Below are 8624 nucleotides of genomic sequence, written 5' to 3'. Positions count from 1 at the left end.
TCTTGCTATGTTTATGCTTTCAAAATTGTATACAGTTAGGGTCTTATAGCCTCAGAATGAGTGACTTGGCCTTATTTCCTGTTCCTTGTATGGTTGTGGTCTTAAGGTAGAGTTTGTTATTCGAAAGTCTATTTGACCATGTTCTGTGTATAATTTGCATGCATAAGGCAACCAGTTATGATTGAGTTATCGTTTTGAGATGGATGGAGTAAATCTTAGGATAGCCTAGGATTTGAGCTATGCGGTAGCCTATGAGATATGACTTGTTCTAGGACGAATTAAAGTTACCAAGTAGAGCCTTGGGGAAGGTACAGGTAGGTGTGGAACGTAGTATTGGGCCCGTACTATTGTAAGCACAGGACTTGTAGCCAAACCAATGTTAGATCTGGAAGCTCTAAGGAGAACCGGTGAGGGACGATCCCCTTTTTGGACACCCTGATCATTACATTTTATGATATTGCAATTCAGTATGGTGGTGACTCGATTTGGATTTGGGGGTTCAGGATCGGGATCTGGATCTGGGTCGGGCGATGGTACCAAGCCCATTGATGAGAGGTTGGGCGACCTCATTACATCCTAGGTTATGAGGGGCATCCTTTATGCTACCCTAGTGAGTTTTAGGATGATCAAGGAAGTGATGATGGATATTATGGAGGAGAGGCTCCGGGCATTCAAAGCCGAGATTGTTGCGGGCCAGGTTGGGGCCTGAACTCCCTCGTTCTGGGAGTGTAAGGCGGCGGGGCGCCGAAGTTTGTTGGGATCAGGGACCCCATAGTTAGTAGACACTGGGTGGCGGACATAGAGAATGCACAACACTCGAGTTCTTGCCCTGATGCAGAAAACGTGGGGTTTTCTTCATGTATGCTAAGGGATCGAGCCTGAGATTGGTGGGGAGAGGTGACTAGCCAGGTGGGAGCAGCCAGTGTTGCTGAGATGATATGGGCTGAGTTTTTCAAGAGATTCAATTTGGATTTTGCACCACCTATCTAGGTGTAACAACTAGTGAGGGAGTTTCATGTACACCAATAGACCACTGAAACTATAACAGCCCGGATCCCCAGGTATCTTTATTTCCATATTTTTGATATTATGTGAGGGGACTCGGCAAGTTGGAGGTCGAACTCGCCGAGTCGGGTCGCGGTTTTGGGCGGAGGTTCGCGTCCGGACTCGTCGAGTCCAAGGGATGGACCCGGCGAGTCTGCGCTATTTAATGAAACCCTAATTTCCCGGTCCTAAGCCCTATTTAAAGGACCTTATGGCCTTCATTTGCGGCCACCTTGAACCCTAAGAGCACCCATACGACTGTGAGCCCTTGTGAGTGTGTTAGGAGGCCATTTGTTCATCATTTTGTGTATTATTGCAAGAAAGGAGGGAGAAGATCAAGCTTGAAGAGTTGGGGAGCTTGGATCTGCTTTTATTTCATCTAGGGAGCCTTCTTGAGGTATCTTTCAGAGCCAAACTTCGTATTTTGGGTTGATGTGTCAAATCTTGTCACAACTAGAAATTTTGTGTCTTGTAGTCACTAAACTCAAGAAAAATGTTGAACCAAAAACTTTAAAGCATGTGTGATGCTTATTAAATGACATCAAAAACTTCAATCAAATACATCATGCAAGTGCTACAAATAGTCAACAACCAATTGGAAACCTTAGAAGTCCTTGTCTAGGTCCATTTTGGACTAGGACATCCTTATTGGACCTAAATGGACCAATAAGCTTCCAATTTGACTATCATGGGCTTAGAACCCTTAAATGGGCTCTAATTGGACCCACATTTATTTATTTCAATATTTTGGGCCATATTGGGCCTAGAATGAAATCAATTAAAAGCTTTGATCCATGATTAACCTAAACTAGCCCAACAAAGTGTAAAAATCATATTATATTTCCTTTTAGGTTAAAACTCATCCAACTTAATTTACACATGGGCTTGTGGGCATTAAAGCCCAAATTTCTCTTTTTCCTTCCATATTTTCGGCCCAAAACAAGCCCAAGAGGAACGGTTGACCTTGTGAGTGACACCTCACAATTAACCAAAGGATTTCCATGCAACATGTTCCATACTTCCATGCATGCATCACTTCATGGTCTATTTCTCTCTTCTCTCACTCACTCTCGGCCAAATCACACACACACACATAAATCTCTCACAAACTCTCTCTAGAATTCTCAAGGAACAATCCTCCCTCCTCCTTCAAAAATTTCGTGAATCAAGAGCTTCACAAGGAGAATCCATCACCAAAATCATTATCTAGGTAAGTTAATGCTTGGATCCATGCTTTGGACTCTTTCTTATCTTCAAAAATCTCTTCTTAACTCTCATGAAACCATAAACTTGTGTCTTGGAACTCCATAAACTCGAAATCTTCATCAAAGGGTGCTAGGGTCAAAAATCACCAAGCTTTCTTCCATCCTTTCTTCAAAAACCAAATCAACGTCCAAAGGTGAGCTTCATACCCCCTTATTTTCGGTTTTTATAAGTTTTTATGGGGGAGAATACAAGCAAAGGTGTAGATCTATCATTATGTGTATGCCTTGTATGATTTCTATGCTTATATGTGTGTTTGGTATGATTATGATGTTGGATCTAATCATGAATCACTAAAAACCGAGATATACTTTATATTAAATGATTCTAGTATAAAATATACTACTACATACAAAGTATACCAAGAAAAATAGCTAAGTGGCCTAACAACACATACTTTGGGCTAAAAACTCATTTTTTTAGACATAAAATGTCAAAAATACAAAGTTGAAGGGCTCAAAATGAAATATTTCGAAATCTGATGGGTGAGATGAGTCAAAATAGTTTCCATAATGTATTTTCTGAAAATATACTCTTTTGGAGGATTAAAAACATAAATTTCAAGCTTAATGGGCTAAAAATGACATTTTCGGCCCAATAGGGCCCATTATGCGAAATTTCCCAAACTTGAGGGGTTGAACCTTGTTTTTCTGTAAAACAGTGGGTTATTGGTGTTCTAAGTACTTTTCAAAGGTCAAAAATGCTTTCCATAGTTAAAAAGGACCAAAGTTGCAAAATTTTTCCAATTTGGGTCAAAAGTGTACAAATTGCAAAATGAGGGGTTACAACCGAGAAAATTGTATTTTCAGGGTCTAAAACTGTTTTCAACTAAAAAGGTGCTGAAAAATAACAATATCAATAAGTTTTGGTGTTAAAATACCAAGAAAAAGGGTTTAAGGACTAAACCGGAAATTAATTTACTTAAAGGGGTGAAAAAGTAAATTTACAAAATAAAGAGGGGTTGTAAACAGAAAACACTCAATGAAAATTCAATACACTCGTTGTGAACAAGACTAACACTACGACTGTTGATGAATTACAATTCACAACAACACCAAAAAAAATCGTTAACAAACGAATTGATTCGGTCTCGAATCAATAACAAATCCAAAACTACTAACACTACAACGCTCAATACACATATGGAACTCTCGGAACTCTATACTCTCGTGGAATTACTCAATACGTCGACGTACCTTCCTTAGGCCCAAAAGTTTCAAATCATGCTTGTTTGGCCTAGCTAGCCCGATGACGTGATCTTTAGGCCCAAAGGATACTTGATTACATGTAGTTGGGTCTAATACGACGTAACCTCGTGTAAAAGGACTTTCAATGGAATACGTGCTGCTGGTCTCCAAGGGTCCTTCAGTGCTGCTAGTAAAGTCGGGAACTCACGATTGCGGGTTGGGCTTCGGGCCCTTCGCAATTGCAATGGTCTTGAACGACGTAGGGAAATACCGAGGGTTTCGCACCTTCTCTTTTTCTCTTCGGTCGTGGGACTACACAAGTCCGGGAGGGTTGGGTTATGTGAATAAGTGCGAGCGACGCCTAAGGGATCATTTGTACGGTTGTCTACTGGACGTTTTCATTAACGTACGTTACAACAATTCACAACCCACTGTATAATCAATGCCTCCGGAGCTCAACGAATACCTCTAATGTAACGAAACAACAACACATAAACTAATTGAAGCAAAGTAATAGGAAAACGTCGGGTTTTCCTAGGGTTTTAAACTAATACGCCTACGAACTGCGTACCGAGTTTTACAAATCGTACGCATACACCTATAGAAAACAAACAAGCATACTTGTGGATCTTCACATTTTTTTACACTATACTATTTTCAAAAAATATCGGATTTTCTGGTGGTTTTCAAAACAATACAAATATTGGATTTCAAACATTACTTATGAACTCACCAACATTTCATATGGTGATGTTTTTGAAAATACTTGTATTCTCAGGTAACAGATAAATCGAAGGGATAAGTGTACTCAGTGACGTTTTGCTGCTTGTTTAATTAGCACCGAACAATCTACTTTTCGGGCATGTAATGTTAGGGAACAATGTACTAAATGTAAATGCTACTAGTCGTATTATTCCAATGCTTGGTGATGTATGATGGTATGTTTCATGTATATTCATTGTGATGGTATTCAATTGAGTCACGACAGCCCTCGGACGTTTCCGCCGTCTGGTTCGGGGGTGTGATAAATCTAGGGTTTCTTCTTGCATTTCTTGGCTTAAATTGGAAGTATGAAAGGTCCCATGGAGATATGTAACCTAGATCTGGACCTTAGCAGGTCCAGGAGACCCCATATGACAAGCTTTATGTCCATTCTTTTGAGTTACAAGCTAGGGTTGCCATATTAGAGGTTGTTTCTCCAAAATAAGCCTTGTATGCATTGCATGGCGACCAAGACTGAGACTTTACGTGATGAATAAGCTTGGGAAGGCCAGATCTATGTATGTATGGAACGGATCTGACTGTAAAAGCCAGTTTTAACTGGTGCATGGCATGGACTCGCCGAATCTGAAGAACATACTCGATGAGTCGCTTGAAGATTGTCCTTGAGACCACCCAGTGTGTAGTCCTGACCGAGTTGTGGTTGACTCAGTGAGTCGCAGAGAGTTGGAAAGGTTTTGACAGGTGGACCGAGTCAAGTTGGGACTCGCTGAGTTGTCCTTGCGACTCGGCGAGTTGAGTCGCGGTGGCCCCTTGATTCAGTCCCAGGTGGAACTCGTCGAGTCGGGGGAGTACTCGACGAGTCAAAGGGAAAAACCTTGACAGTTGGTTAAAACGCGTAGACTCGCCGAGTCACTATAGTGCAATCGCCGAGTCCGGTCCAAATTGACCAAAGATAGTTGACCAAGTCAACCTGTGTTGACTTGATATGGATGGTCAACCTTAGTGGTACAAGTAATAATTATAGATTCATGATATCATAGGAGGATTACAGCTTGAGGGTTCGATCACGAGTGATTCCAGGATTCACGATTAGCGACTTAGCGAGGCATACGAGGTGAGTCTTCTCACTATACTGTACCCGGAAGGGTTTTGACTATGTGACCGGAAGGTCGAATATGATATGAGATATATGCCTTATGTGTGTTAAGTTATTCATTATATGTGCAATGTATGATATGCTTGATTTGGGCCGGAAGGCAACATGTTATGGGCTGGAAAGCGTGGTCATATGGACTGTAAGGTTGACGTGGGTAGGACCGGAAGGTTTACCCAGTCGGGACGGAAGTCCCCTGAGACACATGGACCGGAAGGTCAAGGCCTGGAAAGGCGTACGTGCGTAGGTTGTATTTTGGGGAACTCACTAAGCATTTATGCTTACAGTTGTTGTGTTATGTGTTTCAGGTACTAGCGAGGACCGTGGGAAGGCGCGGGCGTGATCGTACAGACACTCAGGGAAACCATTTTTGTGATCTTTTTTCATGTAATCTGTCGTGACTAAATTGTTACATTGGAACCTAAACTTATTACTCAATGCTTTGATGACTGTAAAAATGAAAAATATTTGGTTTTGGAATTTACGACGTTACAAGTTGGTATCAGAGCCTTGGTTTGAGGGATTCGGGTACACCAGCGAAGAAGAAAGAGTGTGTACGGTCAGCCAGCGCCCGAACGGTAAAATCCCCAAAATACTCTTACAATATGTGTTATGAGATACGATATGATATGATATGCATGCTAGTAGACTAGGTATACATATTAGGACTAGAGTGGCCTGATTTTGTGATGCCTTAGTCTAGGGAAAGCTGCTTCTATGAGGTGCTTAAGAGCGAGTGGGTAACTAGTGTATGGCAAGAATAGAGTACTCAGGATTCGGGGTTTGGGGAGGAGGACTTGGGGTGAATACCGACGCGGTGTAATTGGTAGTATTGGGCCCGTACTACCAAGGACACCGGGTCAGTGGGCAGCCCATATAAGAATCCCTGGGTATCGGAGACTGAGTAGGACTGCGTTATCGAGTGCGATTATGCCCGATAGAGTCTCTGATATTTTTATGTTGTATTTCAGAGACATCATGGTTGGACCACGACACAGACCTGGTACGAGTGGTGTGACTGACGAGGAGCTTCGTCAGATGATTCATGAGGAGGTAGCTGCAGCGATCCGGGCCGAGATTCCGGAGATGTTTGGGTCTATTAAGACCACGCTGATGGAGACATTTGATGAGCGGTACGCCGCGTTGACTGAGGCTGCTGCCGCTGCAGCTACCGCAGCTGTGGCCGCTGCCAGACCACAGGGGGTGACTCGTTGCTGTTCCGGGAGTTCAGCAACACGAAGCCACCAGAGCTTGATAGGATGCAGGATCTGTTGGTTTTTGAGCATTCTAACACTCCTAAGTGTACATGCAACCCTAAATACCTTGGATCTATGTTTTCTCTATTATACATGCAAATAAGAACATCGAAGGTATTATCCTAATCTAGCATACAAAACAATGAGTGTAACAAGATAGAATACATACCTCTTTGATGTAGAAAGTCTTCATGAAGCTTGAGTGCCTAGCCCCAATAGTGTGGAAGCCTCAAATGGAATCACAATCATCAAAACACTTAGAATAACTTAAGAGAGTTCTACACTTCATGAAATCGGCTAGCCCTCTTCTTCACTTTCTAATGTGATTCTAGTGGCTGATTTTTGTCAAGAATAAGATCTTTATATAGTGTTACAATTAGGGTAAATCCTTAATTGTCATGGCTTTCCATTTCCTTGGATCCATGGGTTCAAATACACCATGGAGCATCCATGGACCATCCTATGGGTTTTAGCCCAACTTGATTATCCATGGAGCATTAGCCCACTATATAAGTATGGATGATTTACACAATCAACCCATATATTTAATTAGTCTTCTTTTGATCACTTAATTAATCCTTGATTAATTCTTGATCAATACTAATTAAATAATCTTATTATTCTTATTATTAATATACTAGAACTTATAATATATTAATAACCATAAATGTCTTATTTCTCTCATTATAGTCTATCCAAGTGCATGATGGTATGCAACCCAAATGGACCATGCCGGGTCGGGTCAAGTCTTACCAATTATAGTTATGGACTTAGACATTAATCCAACAGTCTCCCACTTGGATAAGTCTAAAACTATTATTGCGTATGACTTCAGGAACCAACTGGCAATCGTAGCTCTCAAAAGCTTCTGTCGAACTCTAACCTTGTAGATGAACTCTGACCTTGTCAATGACTTGTCCATTAGATAAGGGATCATATAATCCTCTGGTCTCATGATATCAGCCGGACAAATACATGGAACAACGTCGTACTTATTGTCTAGCAGTTTGTTTCCCGATTTTTGATTTGTTTGACAAAGAACTTAATCGAACACATCAATTCAGTTCTGACCGGCCGGTACATAGGTCACAACAAAATCATTGAGGGGCCCAGATATCGCTTCTATTTTTAGAAGGAACAAATAAACTTCGACTCATATGCTTGTTCTACTACTTGTTGAATTGTACACAAAGACACGTTTTATAACATCAAGTTACTGATGCGTTTACGTGCAATCAATGCACAACCAACTCATAGGTAACAACTCATATCTCTAGGTTTGAAGATTTATATGATATTACCGTCTCACGATCACTTGAGATAAATTCCATGAAGTGATACAAGTGAGCGTGGGTTTATTCCAATACTCATAACTTGTGAGCACTCATGAATGTTGTAGCAACCATTTCCATGACTAAACCCATTTAGCCATCTACAAACCCGATTCATGACAGTCTTGATTCATACCTACTTCCAACATATGAACGACTGTGGAGTGTTTAAATAACTTAGTCGTTTAGAAAGAATAACCTAGCTATTTTGGAAGTCAAAACATGCAAAGTGAAACACAATAATAATCGAATCTAATATGGTCTCAGAACCCTTTTGAATATAAATAAAACCACCTTTTATTTATCACCATATTGATTACACATTATTCAATGTTTCAAATAATCAACTTAAGACTTGAATAAAAAAAAAACAGTCGACCCATGCTCCTAGCATGTACACTTTTTTTTCTAAACAATAGTTATGCCATACCCCAAGTATGCCCACTATGTTTGTCTATGATCCTTACATTGTGATGTAGATCAATTGAATATGATTCCAATGATACTCATTTCACAATCCCAAATCCTTATTGTAAAAGTAAGAATTTCTAATTTCTACCATTTACCAAAAATCTATTAGACTTTAAACTTATATGCATTGATCCTCTCATAATGATTATGCGCAAGGTCACCAAAACCTTGTCATCAGTCATTACAGAGGATTCCA

The sequence above is a fragment of the Lactuca saligna genome, chromosome 5, assembly GCF_052625555.1.
Source record: "Lactuca saligna cultivar CGN05327 chromosome 5, ASM5262555v1, whole genome shotgun sequence".
Taxonomy (NCBI): Eukaryota; Viridiplantae; Streptophyta; class Magnoliopsida; order Asterales; family Asteraceae; genus Lactuca; species Lactuca saligna.
Note: the sequence above shows the minus strand (reverse complement) of the source record.